The following is a 15861-nucleotide window of genomic DNA, read 5'->3' on the forward strand; positions in this document are numbered from 1 at the left end:
ATGGACTTTGGCTTTGTATCTGTTGGCAACACACCACTTTAACAAACAAATTTTAGAAATCAATTGACATGCAACTAAATGTGTCTTGGTCAAAAGTTCCATTTTATTGATCAGCAGACACCTCTGCTATTTTACTGAAGGCTCAAGATTACATGAACATACTATTCCTAAGAGCAGTTGCTTATGTCACATGAACATCTAAAGAACTATGAAAAAGTAAAGAGTACTGCATCTTCATCCTAGAGCAAACTGCTGAAATTTACAGGAGGATCTTCTCTGGATCACAGAGATGCACGTTCACCGCATACTTTCAAACACCAGTCAGACTCAAGACAACCAACGCAAGTAGTTCTTGGGAGAAACCTTTGTGCCAAACCACTGACTTGTTAACATAGTATTCATGTTATGTCATATAGTATTATATTTTAGAGCATACCCAATAATTCCATACTTAAGATGTAGTACTATATTAAGGGCAGGATTGTCCCACTGACACCAACATGATTTACATCTCAATACTGTACCACATACATGACTGAAGTCATGCAGCTTTGGCCTATGCACGTTTAATTTGGGATGTCAGTTATTGGCACTATCCATATTTTTTTGATTCCCTGACAATAAGGTGACCCTATTGCAAAATGAGCCAGCGATTACTCATGGAAAATATGCATTAGTGGACTCAATAATTCATTTCTAACATATTTTGTGTTGCAAAAGAGCAAATTACTTTTTTCTTAAACATATGCTGCATATCAAACTTTTGCCAAGAAGAACCTTGATCTGTACAACTCATCAGCAGCTATTTTGCTGTTAAAAATACTTAAGCTAACGTCAGGCTGGGAAAAGAATCTACTAATGCAAAACTGAACAAAAAATACTCAACAAAATGTTCACCCTTTCAAATGCTTTAATTTTCCATTTCTATTGCAAAATAGGAAAAGGGCCTAGATATTTGACAACATTCAAGTGCTCCTTTATAAAAGCAGAACTTGCTTTAAAATATGCTTTTGTTCTTGGTAAACATGCACTTTATCCAAGGCCTATAAAGAAAATCTATTAAACACTCTCAAAACTTGAGTAGCCATTAGCAGAGAAAGAATGGGAGTGGTGAAGCAACCTGTATGCAAGTGTACCTACAGGATGAACTGGCTCCTGTAGCTCTTACTTCCCCTCCATCTGCACCAACTTGCTTCTGCTTATTTTTATTTTTATATCCTTCTGGTCTCATCCACATGGAATTCAGCACAAGAAGAAGGATGGATACATTCTGACCACAGGGAAGGTCACAGATTGTGGCTACTTGCTTAATTCAACCATTTCTAAATTACTTTGCAGACACAGTTAATCTAGCCTGAAGAGTCAAGAATAATTGCTGTCTGCATGTCCTTGTGAATTTTATATTCTGAAAGGTATTCTTGATTGATCCTGGGGAGCAATCGAAGACTAAGTGGGTGGGGGTGATGTAAGATCAAGCTATTTTTGCTGTCATTCAACATATCCTATAGATTAAGCTCTTTCACAGCTCAAAAAATTCAAATGTTAAGTATTTTTATTAATAATCTTTGATATTTACAAATTTTATTTTTCGGTGATCAAATGCTTCATAGTTCCTTTAATCTTACAATAGCTCAGTATTATACTGAGTATTATACTGAGCTATTACTGTTATTCTACAAATAGTAATGAGGTCTTCTCCAGTGCAAGAGTGCAACAATTTTCAGTTGAGCAGCCTGAGCGGAATGAGGCCACACGTTTGAAACAGGAATTCCCATCTCACAAACACTTTACAACAGCAGGTTGAATAAGTAAGAGATAGCACTTAATTCACTCAATATTAAAAATAAATCTTTACATTTCCATAAAACTGTTCACATTGGTCACCTGGAAAAATGCTTGAAGGTCCCAAGAGCTAAAACTTAATCTTTAGGCACCAGCCCTGGACAAAATAGAACAAAAAATGCAAATATGAAAGCACCACTGCTAGCTTCTAAGAAGCCAGGTGCCCAAGATTGTTCTAGTCCCAATTACAACTGGTTTTCTTCACAAAAAGCAGGAGATCATATGAACAGGTGCTTCCATGTCAGAGAGGTGAACCAATTAGCTCTTTTTGCTCAAAAAACTTTCCATGAACATCACAACTGCTATGTCAAATGCTAATCCGTTTTATATAAATGCTTCAGGAGACAGGGTACCCTGGAATACTTTCTTGAGTTCTGTTATCCACAAGGAGTTCAAATGCAAAAAACTGGAGAAGGCAGAGACACAAACAACTTAAAATAATCAATACATTTGGGAATGCTTTACTATTTCATGAAGCAAGAGACAGAACCGACAAGAGATGGAGGGATGGAGAAAATGAAATCTTACTCCACTGCAATATTTGTATGGCATTCCCTCTGCTAATGGAGGAATACAACTTGACAGTCTAGAAACCACCGACCAGGACTGTCTGTGTTATTTCCCCTCCCTCACAGAAAAGACAAAGGAATAGATCATTCCAGCTGAATACTTTGAGTCAGAAAAATGGACTGACCAGTCACAGAAATGAGAACTGCCCAGACTTCTGGTCCAGGACAGGAATTTAAAGACAGTTCTAGAGCTGCTTGCTTCTAACATTCAGGACCCCAGCCCTGTGACAGTCAGTCTGCTGTACCTCAACTCTGTGGCACCAGACACTGGCAGTGAGGTGAGGCAGAGAAGTCCGGCAGGCTACAGTTCCCTGAGCTATGGCAGAGGATGGACATTATGGAGACAGCCACATGCCTGTCCAATGATGCACCCTCTCCCACCTCACAGTTTCCAAGCTCTGCTAAAATGGAGTGAGGAAAGAGCTGCCGAGTTCGTTTTCAACCAAGTAAGCCATTTCTTTGCAGTTTATACTCTTCTCTCCCCTCATCACCAACTAAACCAAAAGAGAAGAGAAATCCCTGTGCTAGCCGTTCTTAAGTGTTTGGAGAAGTGCAGTTTCCATCCCACTCCTAGTAAGGAAGCAGAGGGAATCAAGAATCACCCACTTTGCCCTCCAAAGGTTTACTTAAAACATTCACTTACTGTTTCCATCTGACAACAGGCCTCCAAAGCGGTCCACACCAAGCCAAAAATTAAGGCTGCAGTCCCATCCATGCCTGCCCCTACAGCAACAACCCCCCCCCACTCACTGAACTCAGTTTCCTCAAAGGAAAATAGACACACAAACGGGCCGCGCACGACAACATTCACAGTTGGAGAGAATCACAGTCAGAACGAGTTGAAGAGGGTCGCTGCGTGGGTGGAGAACAAGCGTCGGTCGCCCTGGCTCTGAATTGTTCGGATGTTTTCGAATTCAGAGTTCTGAATTAGTTCTGAATTAAACGCGAATTAAATCCAAATTCAATGTGAACTGAATGCAAATTGAATGCGAATTAGATCCAAGTTAAATCAGAATTGAATCCAAATGGAATGTGAATTGAATCCAAGTTTAATGCAAACTGAATGCGAATTAAACCCGAGTTTAATGCAAATTAAGCCCAAAGCTTGACTGGGGGGATGGGTGGGGGTTGTGTGAAGTTGCCAACAACAAGCAGACGGGCCATTTTCAGCACTTCCTCCTCCCCCCCAACAGAGCTGACCCCCACCCACAAATGCCCCTCCCCCATGAGGAGTAAGAGTCCCGCCTCTTCTTCTCACTCACTGAACCCCCCCTCACCCACCGCCCCCGCCAGAGACGACGCGTCTGAGCAGCTCCTCGCCTCTGAGGCACTTGAGTGGACTCTTCCAGGCCTTTTCTAGCCCGGCCTGAAGCGAGGTCTTGGAGGGGCTTTACCTCCTTAGGGGGGCTTCCTTCTTCGGTCTCAGGGACGCCGCCCGCCAAGTCCCAGCGCGACGACCGACCGTCCCGTTCGCTGGCTGGCCAGGCTGGCCCGCGCGCACACGGACCACAACTCGCTCCCTCAACTAACTCAACTGAAAACTACCGGCCTCTCAGCGGGGGCTCGGCTCGCGCTCGGCCCCGCCCCCTCCGCTCGCGACGCCCAACCGCCACCGCCGCTCGCTCGGACTGACAAGGGGCGCGAGCGCGCGCTTGGCCCCTCCCTCGCTCGCTCGCTCGCGACGTCCAACCACTCACTCGGGCAGACTGAGGGGGTGAGCGGGCGCCTAGTCTCGGCCCCCTTGCTCGCGACGCCCAGCCACCACCACTCACCCGGGCAGACTGAGGAGACGGGCAAGCGCTCGGCTCCGCCCCCTCGCTCGCGACACCCAAGAGCCACTCGCTCGGACAGTTAGAGAGCGGGCGCCAGCGTCTCGGAAAGGGGCGTGGCCTGATCGTGTGTGGGTGCGTGACAGCCGATCGCCTCAGGCTCCCCTGAAGCTGGGGGAAAGGGGGCGTGGCTTCGCGCTGCCCCTCTGGCTCTGCTTTTTGTTTCCAAGTGGGGGGAAAGAGATCGAGTAGGAGACTGGGACTACGATCCCCAGCATGCCCTGCGCTGATGTTGGGCCACGCACCCTGAGAATCCTTCCGCTTCAAATAGTTCCAAGTCTCCTCTGAGTGGCGCTTCCTACAGATGTACATATAGGGTTCTCTTGGGGCTGTTGGGGGAGGGGCGTGTGCCGTTGAAAGCAGCTGCTTAGAGTCTCCGAGCGTGGAGGGCGAGGCGGAGGGATATACGTGAGGGGAGGCGGCTGTGTGAGGGGAGGGGGAAGGAAGGATGAAGGAGGCTGAGTGGGGGTGAAGGGGCTGAAGTCTCCAGAGGGGAAGCCCCCCCCTTCAACCGTCATTCTGCGACAGGTCAGTTGGGGAGGGTGGGGGTAGGTGTTGTCCTGCGCTTTCCCCTCCCCCTTTGAGGAGGGGAGGAGGAGAGTGGCGGATACAAGGTGCCAGGTGGGAGGGGGAAGGTATGAGGTGTGCCCCCCCCACTCCCGTCTGTGGAGCCTCTCTCAGGTGGGCTGGGCCTTTCAGCCTCCCTCAGCCTGAGTCAGCCACACTTCCCTGGGAGTAAGCCCCATTGACTTTAATGGGACTTACTTCTGAGTAGGCATACGGTTGGGCTCTCAGGCTGCAATTCCAGCCACACTTTCCTGGGAGTAAGCCCCATTGACTACAGTGGGACTTACTTCTGTGTAAATATGCATAGCATTGGACTTCATGCCTGGCTAGGGCATCTCCCACCCCCATCAGGCCCAGTATGGGAACCTTTCAGCTCAGAAGCCTTTCCCCCTCCCTCTCTATACCCCCCCCCCCAACAGCGATTGTGTGTATGGAGTCTGGGCCTGCAGCTTGGAAGTGATAATACTCCCTCACAGAAAACCTCTCAGATCTGTAAAAATGTGACAGATGCCCCCCTTGTGAAAAATCCCCTGGGGGGGCCCCTCATGTTTCACTTTCCATTAAATGGAGTGGCCTTTGGGAGGTGTGTAATGGCCCTCTTGGTAAACCCAGGGGTACACAAGAGAAATTCTTCCCCTCTCTCTCACTGTGGAGTGGTGCTGAAATGTTGTAGTTCATTCTTTGTAAGTACAGTATTTTGAAAATACATTTGAATTATAGCTTTGTTTTCTGAGTGTTTTCAAGTCTGCAGGGCCTGTGAAGGGAAGAGGCCTTTTGATAATGTTCAGCCTCTCACTTTTATTTTTTTTTTTGCAAAATTCTGCTTTAAGTTTCTTGAATCTGTTACTACTAAGTAGTTTGCCTTTGTGAAGTTAGTGTTTCCTTGGTCATATGCAGACTTGGGGAGAGAATTGTGGATCTGTTGTTTTCAATGTATAAAACATTTGTTTATTGTGTTTGTGTGTGTAATGCATATACAGGTGTGCCTCACTTAATGATAGGGATATGTTTTCGGATCCCTATTGTTATGTGATTAGGTTGTTAAACAAACATTCAGCCCAATCTAGTACCTTTGTTATGTAAATAGACACTCCCTGCAAGAAACTAGCTGGCTGTATAGGCTACTGGAGATAGTCAAGTCAATTGACTTGACTTACTGAGATTGCCTCTTTCTTGCTTTAAGAGCCTCTGTTTAAAAACACACTCTGCTACAGGCTATAGGAGATCTGGCTGCCTCATTAAGAGCCTCTTTGTTGTGCTTTGACAACTGTCATATATGCAGTCCATCATTAAGTGGAAGGTTGTTAAGTGATGCATGCCTGTATAATATATCAAATTTCTGTAACATGTAGCTTGCCCAGTCTGAAGCCTGACTCTCACAGGTAGCACCCACACTAAGGGCCCAATCCTATCCAACTTTCCAGCTCTGATGTCGCCACAATGCAGCCTTGAGGAGGTCCTCACCCTAGCACATGACCTACTGGCAAGCTGCATCAGTACTGGAAATTTGGTGCTAATTGGGTGCAATCAGTAGGATTGAGTGCTAAGAGTTTGTGGCACACCTGGACAGGACTGGGGATACCCATGTCCTGGATGTGTTGTAGGTAGGCCACCATTCTTGCTCGCTTCTCCTGTGTACCATTGCAGCATGGCCCTTTGTGGAGGAATTAAGAGACAAAGCCACATCAACGCTCAAGGAGCTACAACTGCTAACTGGGCACCTTTTAAAGTGGTGCCCTCTTATATTTAGCAGGGGAAGAGCAACTTTCCCTCTTCTGAGCATGGCTGTTGTCCATTGGCTATGGCTGATGTGTCTTCTGCATCTCTTCTTAGACTGTGTGCCCTTTGGGGACAGGGAACCATTTATTGATTTATTTTGCTTTTTGAACTACTTTTTATTGGAAAGCAGTATATAAATATTCTTAATAATCTGTGCAGTTATATGCCGTCAATAAGCTCTATTACACAATCACTTACTGTGAACTTGACTTGTAACATGGTTTCCAAAAAGAATGACCACCATTAATACCCAGAATTGCTTTGTTTTGTGCTATGGTTTCTGATCAATCTATTGTGTGGTGTTCCAGAGTGATGGGCAGCCCAGTCCTAAAGGTGGTGCACCAGCAGGTACAACAATGCCAAAATGGCTACCTCTGCAACCTGTGGCTACATGACAGCTGCTGGAGGTCTCCTTGGGGGAAGGAGACTTTTATCCCCTCCCCTCCCCCCCCAGCAATGGGAAGCCCCTGCAATGGGGCTTCTCAAGTCTGCGCCTGCTACTTTGCCTGTGCAGACTTGGAGTTCAGGATCTTGCAGAGCTCTGCTCCACTGGTCCTACCCTGCTTCCTCCCCTGGGGTGTGGGGAGCCCTGTGCGAGCGTCTGCAGGGCTCTCTAGCCTTCTAAAGTGAAAGTGGAGTGATTGTGCTCCACTTCCGGTTGTGTGATTGCTCCACTTTCACTTTTAGAAGCCTGGGGAGCCCTGCAGATGCTCACACAGGGCTCCCTGCACCCCAGGACAGCTGCTACATGGACTGGTGAGTAGATCCCAGTCCCTGCAGCCCTGTTAGGAACGCGATCCTGGGGGTTGTGTTGCTGCCTTCCCCTTAAGGGACCTTAAGGCAGCAGAGGTCAGGGCCTTCAGGCTGGGGTGTTGCAATGCCCCAGTTTGAATACCACTGCCCTAATCAATACAGGATCAGAACAGATAATGTCTGCTTAGAGCTCCTCCTGCCACTTGGTTCTTCTACTGGCAATTGCCTTGATATTTTTAAAAATTGTATCTATTAATATTGCTGTCATTTTTTTTTTTGCATTTTTATACTGCTCTTCCTCCAGCGAGCTCAGGGTGGTATGCATAGTTGCTGCCCTCCTTTTGTCCTCACAACAACCATGTGAGATAGGTGAGTGAGACAGTGACTAGCCCAAGGTCACTCAGGTCTTCATCTTATGTAAAAGGTTGGACACGTTGACAGTGGCGGACCTGGCCCTGCAGTACCCCGGGGCAAAGGTCCGTGATAGTGCTGCTCCCTCCAGTTACCTGGATTGTGACAGAGCCTCGCATGACTCCGGGACTGACAGGTGAAGCGTTCTGAGGCTTCCAGGGGGTGTTAAACTGTATTTCCGGAAAACCGGAAGAATGGTTTCTGACTGCGTTGTGAGCCTCAGGAGGCTTCTGGAGTGGTCCTAGAGTTGCAAGAGGCTCCATGTCCAGGGCATTTGCCCCTTTTGTTCAATGGCAGGTTTGCTGCTGCACATTGAAGGCAAAGTCGGACCCCTGCAGTCCAGATATGGTTAAGGAAGGGTTGGCATGTGATATTTATGGACAAAAAAAAAACTTGGAAAGGGAACTAGAAGGTGCTCAATCAATTTTGGAATACACAGGCGCTTTTTATATGCTGTTAGAATAGAGTAATGCCAGCTGAAGCCAAAAGGCAAGAACTTGATGTACTAAATTGAAATTACAGGCTGTGTGGTGTGTGTTCTGGATTTTGGATGAACTGTGAATAGGGTTATTGAGAGAGAAGACATGGACAATAGGTAATGAAGATTATTAGAGATAACAGAAGAAATGTGAAATAATGTTAATGGTTATTAGTCTGTATTCTAGGTAAGGCTTGGATACAAGAGAATTGTTTTGTTGAGGTGGTAAATAGCAATAATGGTTATTAGACTGTATGTTAGGAAGTTATGGTTCCAAATTACTCATGTCATATAATTTTTTTGTTAAAGTAAAAAATATATTTTAAAGAATTTGCATATTCAGCTGTCATGAGAGCTGTTTTCTTCTTTATAAAATATAATGTTTCTAGTAAATCTAGTAAATCAGTAAAAATAGACTGATTTGACTAGAAGCTTTTGGAAATGATTATTTTTAAATTTCTTCTTACTTGTGGGAGACTGGCTGAACAGAATACAGCATGAACAGAATTTTTCCTTGCATCCATGCCCCCCCCCCATCCTTCTTCACTAGCAGGAAAAATCCTTGCTCATCAGATGAAAGTAGTGAGCAGTAGCAGAGATAAAAAGCAAAGCAAACAATAGCAGAAGCAGAAGAGATACTCTTGCAGCCATTTCTAAAGATACTGCACTACTTAAAAAAAAAAAGAAATGGCCTTGGGCTGCAATCCTATGTATGCATTTACTTGGGAGCAAACCCAATTGAGCATAATGGGACTTCTGAGTAGATATGTTATAGGGTTATGTTTCTGGTGACTAAGATACAATTATAACCTAAGTCTAACTGAATACAGTGGGCTTGATCCTGAATTAAATAAATAAAAACAGTTTTCAGACACTTCTAGCTGTTGGTATCTTAACTGCATGACCAAGCATTGTTGTGAGACACAACTTTGAACACCTTTTCCCAGTGTAGAAAAAGCACTTGAACGAATTTTGTCTTTTGATTGGTACAAAGTGTGTCTTTGCACAGATAGGAAACAAATACATTTAGCAGGTTGCATTCCCTCTTGGAATAATTTCCAGTAGTGCTTGGACCCTTGTGAATCAAGTAGAGGAAGTTCTGTAATTGTGGGTAATAGCTTCCAGGAATTACTTTCTTTGAATACCAGTATATTGAATACTTGAATACCTGGCAAGTTACATGCATCTGAGGCTGTACTGAGATCTGTTGCATGAAATCAAGTGAAACTATTTTGACTTCCTGTATGAACTTGTTCATTTGTTAAGATCTTCACTGGAATGCCTGTTCTGTGTTTGCCCCTCTGCCAAAATTAGGTAGGTGGCAACTAGGGGTCGGGCCTTGCATGATGATGCCCTGCTTTTGCAATACCCTTCCTTGAGAGATTCATATAACTATGTCTTTTTTGTCTTTTATTTGGCAAATTAAAACAGTTTTATTTGCTTGGGTCTTTGCTGAATAAATATGAAGGCTATTCTACTGCTTTTGTTCTCACCACATTTTAGTCTGTTTAACTATTTTATTGTGATCTTTATCCTTTCTGGTAAACTGCCCTAGGACCCTGTTGGGGTAGGACTATTTTAAGTAAATAATAAAGTAGATAATTGAGGGTGTCATTTTTGGAGAGTGGGTTGGGCCCTGTGTCTGTTAGATCACTTATGATTAATCTTGAAGGACACCTATATTTTTGATTGTTATGAGGTTTAAGCAAAAGTAACCAGTGCTCTTTAAGATGGCCCTTTGTGTTTGCAGGTTATATTTCCAAGTTCAGGGTTTTTAATTTTGTCCACTCCCCTCCTACCTCACATGGTGTCTCTGGTACCAGCATGAGCCATACTATCTGAACAAGCCCAAGTGCCTTTTCGGCATTCTCTTCTGCTATCTTATACCGTTTCTCCTTTTATTTACATTTCAGTGCTATGCAGTTGATCCTGGAATTGGAGACTTGTACTAGTCAGTATCTGTAAACTAAGATTGCAGAGCTAAGGTCAGGAGAGGAGAGAACCGATTATTTCAGAAGGCCTAATTTTCATCAAATGCTGTCAAAGCAGGATGCTGAACCCTCTTTTTGCAGCAGTGTGTGTGTGTGTGTGTGTGTGTGTGTATGTGTGTGTGTGTTTCCCTAGTTCTGACAACTTATTTCTCTCACTAATTCTCTTGGCTTTATTTCAAATCCTTAGGTCACTAATGGCATGTCAGTTTGTTTCATGAAGCTGTTTATCTGCGATTTGTTTTTTTAGCCTAGTATCAGGAAATGCTAGACTAATTTTATTTGGCATTACTGAGCTGGCAGATTTGGACACCCTTGTCAATGTTGTAAAGAAATTGGTGATGCTGGCAGCAGCAGGAAGCCCATACTCTCCCTTCCCATTGCAAAAAGAGCTAAAAATGTTGGACTAAGCCAATTTATTCTTCAAAGCTGGGATGGTATGTTTAAGATGCACAATGAATGTATTTAAAAAATTTAAACCCTGCCTTTCTCTCATGATTGAGAGCAGCTTAAAGTAATCGCACTTTTAAAACCCCAAAACAAAATTGGCAAAGTGGCAGCAATGAAGCAACCATTAAAATACGCAATCTAAAAACTTAGGAGCAAGAGAGGAAAACACAATCCAGATCTTAGTGAAGCAATTTATAATGCTGTCAAAAATGTTTCACAGGCCTACCGAAAAAAGAAACAAAATAAACTTCTTTTTATTTGCCAAGGATGTTTGAATGAATTTAGGATATTTTGGGGGTGCTGAATCAAAAAAATGGCATTGGTTTTGCCCAATTGACTTTAGTTTTGGGGGTATGGCATAGCCATCTTATGTGCCGATTTAAGTAGCTTCCTCATGAGGAAGCTGTTTGAATCGACGTATAAGGTAGCTTATGTCTCACCCCCTAAACTAGAACCAGTTGGGCAAAACCAATGCTATTTTTTTGATTCAGCACTCCAAATACACCTAAGAATAGGTTTTACGACAGCTAATAGCTAACTTTTATGACAACAAAATATGTGGAGGCCTGTGTAATAATTTGAAATCCTATCAAGATAGGCAGGTCTTCAGCTGGCTTTGAAATGCTGACAGAAAAAGCACCTGCTGACCTTTATGGTTAAGGGAGTTTCACAGGCTGGGATCCACCACAGAGGATTCCCTCTGACAAGTCACCATGATCAGTACTACAAAATGAATAGAACCTGCAAGAAGGTCTTTTTGGACAATCTTGTTGAGGAGAGGCAATCTAATGTGATTTGATCTTAAACTGTGTAGGGCATTGTTTCCCAAACTGCTACAAAGGGAGTTGGGAGCACTGTAAGTGTGTGTGGGAGAGAGGGGAGGCAGCAATGCAATCTCCAGGATCGTGGTGGTGCTGCTGCTGCTGGGGAGGGTATTTTTTCAACTTACCTAAGTGGGTACCAGCCTCTGGGGGGCGGGTGTGTGTGTGGAGGCTTACAGATGCCTCTGTAGGGCTCTCCAAGCCTCGATTGAAAACTGGAAGTGGCTTTCAATCAAGTTTTTTTTTTTTTTTTTACTATTAAAGAGGCTTGGGGAGCCTTACAAAGGTGTCTGCAGGGTTCCCTACACCCCCCTGGAGGCTTACACAACCATGAGTAAGTTGGGGAAAAACAGCAGCAGTGTGATCCTGGGGATTGTGTTACTGCCTTCCCACCTTTCCACCTCTTAAGGGGCCAGAGCTATGTGCTTCTCAGGCTGGTGGGTCGTGACCCACCAGTTTGGGAACCACTGGTGTAGGGCTTTAAAGGTGATAACCAGCACCACTTGAATTGTAATGGAAAAAAACTGGTAACAAATGAAGCTACATCAACACTGGCATAATATCATTATGCTATTGAGAGCTATCAGTTACATTTTGCACCAGTTAAAGTTTTCAAAGTAACTTTATGGGCCACCCCCCATTGAATGTAATTTATAATCTCCCATAATCTATTTGGGAGACAACTAAGGCATAGTGTGTAATCCAGAGAAATTCTTCTTGAGACAGAAATAAGCATAGCTGGCTCACCAGCTTGTATTGTATTGGCAACCTTCAGTCTCGAAAGCCTATGGTATCGCGCTCTGAAAGGTGGTTCTCGCACAGTGTCTAGTGTGTCTGAAAAGGCCAATCCGGGAGTGACAATCCCTTTCACACCGGGAGCAAGTGCAGTCTGTCCCTGGTCTGTCTCCCTGGCTATGGGCCTTCCTTCTTTGCCTCTTAGCCTCAGACTGTTGGCAAAGTGTCTCTTCAAACTGGGAAAGGCCATGCTGCACAGCCTGCCTCCAAGCGGGCCGCTCAGAGGCCAGGGTTTCCCACTTGTTGAGGTCCATCCCTAAGGCCTTCAGATCCCTCTTGCAGATGTCCTTGTATCGCAGCTGTGGTCTACCTGTAGGGCGCTTTCCTTGCACGAGTTCTCCATAGAGGAGATCCTTTGGGATCCGCCCATCATCCATTCTCACAACATGACCGAGCCAACGCAGGCGTCTCTGTTTCAGCAGTGAATACATGCTAGGGATTCCAGGACTGTGTTGTTTGGAACTTTGTCCTGCCAGGTGATGCCGAGGATGCGTCGGAGGCAGCGCATGTGGAAAGCGCTCAGTTTCCTCTCCTGTTGTGAGTGAAGAGTCCATGACTCGCTGCAGTACAGAAGTGTACTCAGGACGCAAGCTCTGTAGACCTGGATCTTGGTATGTTCCGTCAGCTTCTTGTTGGACCAGACTCTCTTTGTGAGTCTGGAAAATGTGGTAGCTGCTTTACCGATGTGCTTGTTTAGCTCGGTATTGAGAGAAAGAGTGTCGGAGATCGTTGAGCCAAGGTACACAAAGTCATGGACAACCTCCAGTTCATGCTCAGAGATTGTAATGCAGGGAGGTGAGTCCACATCCTGAACCATGACCTGTGTTTTCTTCAGGCTGATTGTCAGTCCAAAATCTTGGCAGGCCTTGCTAAAAGGATCCATGAGCTGCTGGAGATCTTTGGCAGAGTGGGTAGTGACAGCTGCATCGTCAGCAAAGAGGAAGTCACGCAGACATTTCTGCTGGACTTTGGATTTTGCTCTCAGTCTGGAGAGGTTGAAGAGCTCTAAAGGTGGGCAAAAGCACTTCAAGCCTCAGCTATCATGTGTATATCAAGGAGCAAGGTCCGATCAACTGATTGTTTCTGAGTATGTTCCTGATCAATCTGGAACAAATCCAGAATTAATGTAGGTTTCTGAGACCCCTTCTATGAACATGCTTTAAAAGAGAGGATTCACCCTTGAACCATTTCTTAGCACTGTGGTTCTGAGAATGAAAGAATGATTTTGTTAAGTGATCTTAGAGGTTCTTCATTTTAAAAGGTCAAGTGGAAATTCTAACGTGAACTGGAACTAGCTGGAATGCCTTATCAAACTATGAGGGTAGAGGCAAAGGATGGATTAAGGGCATGATCTTCTCTATAAAGCTTTTCAAAGGATCAGCTTTAGCTAGGATATTGGGATTTGCCTTCTATTGAATTAGACCATTGATTCATCTTGCTCAGTTGTCTATATAGACAGTCAGCAACTCTCAAGGATTCCAGACTGAAATTTTCCCCACTTTCAACTGGAGATGCCAGGGATGTAAACTGGTCTTTTTTGTATGTAAAGCATATTCTGTACCATTGAGCTGCAGTCTAGCTCCTAAAATGTTCTGAGATCAGTTGACCTCTTGTGTTGTTATAACTGTTGACTGACTTGCCATAACATTTGTGGGGTGTATGCTAATATGAGCTGAAATGCATCTCACTTCCTTTCCAATTTATAACTCCTCCTGAGCTGTTCTCGCTGTACTGTAATTATCCACCCTATTGCCTCTTAATTTGCTTCCACACACTTCATATGTTATGATGTTTACCTGGCTGATATTTGAGAGGACAAACCTTTTTTCAGGCAGTTTCCCCAAATTCAAGAGCCAGAGGTAGCACAATCTTTGACCTTCCTCCGCATGCAAGATGAGAAATGACAAAACTTAGCTTAGAGCTCAGTTGCCCACCCCACTCTCCAAAGTAGAATGGCTTTCCTGACTACAGGAAGAGTCCCATATAGCTAGATAAACTAATCAGTTCAGAGGGAACTCTGATGGGTTTTGCATGCTTATTGCTTAGAGAAGTCTATGGATGCTTTATACAGCAAAGCAAAAGTAGCTAATGTCATCAGAATCGATACCAATCAGTACTATACAGTACTCTTGTTCTCAGCCTCAGTAACTGAGGATTGTACTTCTCTCTTCCCCATCGGAAATGGGGGGGGAAATATAGAAGAACCCAGCTGTTAACTTCCGCAGCTATCACTTTGAAATACATTAACCACTTTGAGGCTCATTTTGATCTGTGCAGCCTTTTATCCCCCACATGGATTGATCGTGCTTGCATTGTATCTGTTGTGTGACTCAAATTCCATTGGCAGAAATTGCTGGCATGCACATAATGAGTTCATGGATTTTTTTCACACAGCTTAAGGCGTGCATAATGACAATTTGTGCTCATTGTGGCAGATTCACATGAATGATTTTCCATGAACCTCGTATAGAACAATACCGCCTATGATTCCCTCCTTCTGCTTCCCCCGAATGGGGTGACACCTCTGACTGTCATCCTTTATTTACGAATATGATGGTGATCATAGAATTAACACTGCTATAATGGATAAAAAAGCAGTGCACTTAGAAGTGAGGATTTGTTGATAAAAATGCCCTGCTCGCAAGGAACTGTTATTCTAGCGCTGGTTCATTGTTCAGATATCTTGATTACAGCAATCACTATCTGGGTAGAAAGGCAATTCATAAGTGAGCTGGATATTCAGTGCATAACAATACCATAGTGTTTTCAGAAGACTGTTCTTGGTTAGAGTAACTACAGTATTCAGTATGTACGATTTTCAGACTAAGCTTTTAATGGATAATTATAACTTTATGCATTTAACTGAGTTTCTTGCATTAGTTTGCCTATAAGTTTGTTAAAACATGTAGATTTTTGTTGGGTTCTAGAATTAAGATGGAAGAACTAATGACTAGGAGCTGGGCAAAGAAAACAGAAAGGTCAGGAAAAAACCATCTTCACTCACTGGAGGTTGATACTTTTGAAGGTGAAATATTTTGTTTATCTAAGGGTGTTGCAACTGGGTTAATTGATATTTAAGGGATGCGAATTCAGTATAGCTTAAGTGTACAGAGTTAATAAGTGGATATGCTCTTTCTGAGTGACATGGCAAATGAGACCAGCTAAACTTTCAAAAATCCTGCATTTATTTCATAAAGTTACATGTAGGTTGCAGACCTATACCTTTCTCCCCTCCTCATAGCATTTCACTCCCCCCCCTTAGGAATTGCCTGCATATAGGCTGCAATCCAATATGTAGTTTTTATTTTATTTTATTTTATTTGTTTTAGAGATTTATATCCCACCTTTCTATCCAGTGAGGACACTCACAATTAAAAACATAAAATATACATGACTTTAAAAACTTACTGTGTTTTTAAACACAATAAAAACCTGGATCCCAAATTAAAATCCTTTCATAAAGTGCCTCTGAGTTACCTGTGAGTAACCAAGTCATTTTGAACTTGGTAAGACTTATTTTTGAGTATTCATGCAGGGGGTGTTCTATAGGAATTCTGTTGTGGTACAAGCATTGCCAGT

At 43.9% G+C, this 15861-nt stretch overlaps 2 protein-coding genes across 7 annotated transcripts in view; one reads left to right on the forward strand and one right to left on the reverse strand.

Moving 5' to 3' along the window:
• PEAK1 (pseudopodium enriched atypical kinase 1) overlaps positions 1–4233 on the reverse strand; it is a 99476-nt gene extending 95243 nt beyond the window's left edge. For 4 of the 6 annotated variants that reach the window (XM_066635151.1, XM_066635153.1, XM_066635148.1 and 1 more), the window contains exon 1: positions 3806–4058. The gene's annotated coding sequence lies outside the window, so the exon portion shown is untranslated. The other 2 variants (XM_066635149.1, XM_066635150.1) reach the window with 2 other exon arrangements.
• Positions 4234–4676: 443 nt separating this feature from the next.
• HMG20A (high mobility group 20A) overlaps positions 4677–15861 on the forward strand; it is a 71099-nt gene continuing 59914 nt past the window's right edge. Inside the window, exon 1 of the mRNA XM_066635032.1 lies at positions 4677–4768. The gene's annotated coding sequence lies outside the window, so the exon portion shown is untranslated. The remainder of the gene's footprint in view (positions 4769–15861) is intronic.

This window comes from Tiliqua scincoides, chromosome 8, assembly GCF_035046505.1.
Source record: "Tiliqua scincoides isolate rTilSci1 chromosome 8, rTilSci1.hap2, whole genome shotgun sequence".
In the NCBI taxonomy this organism is placed as follows: Eukaryota; Metazoa; Chordata; class Lepidosauria; order Squamata; family Scincidae; genus Tiliqua; species Tiliqua scincoides.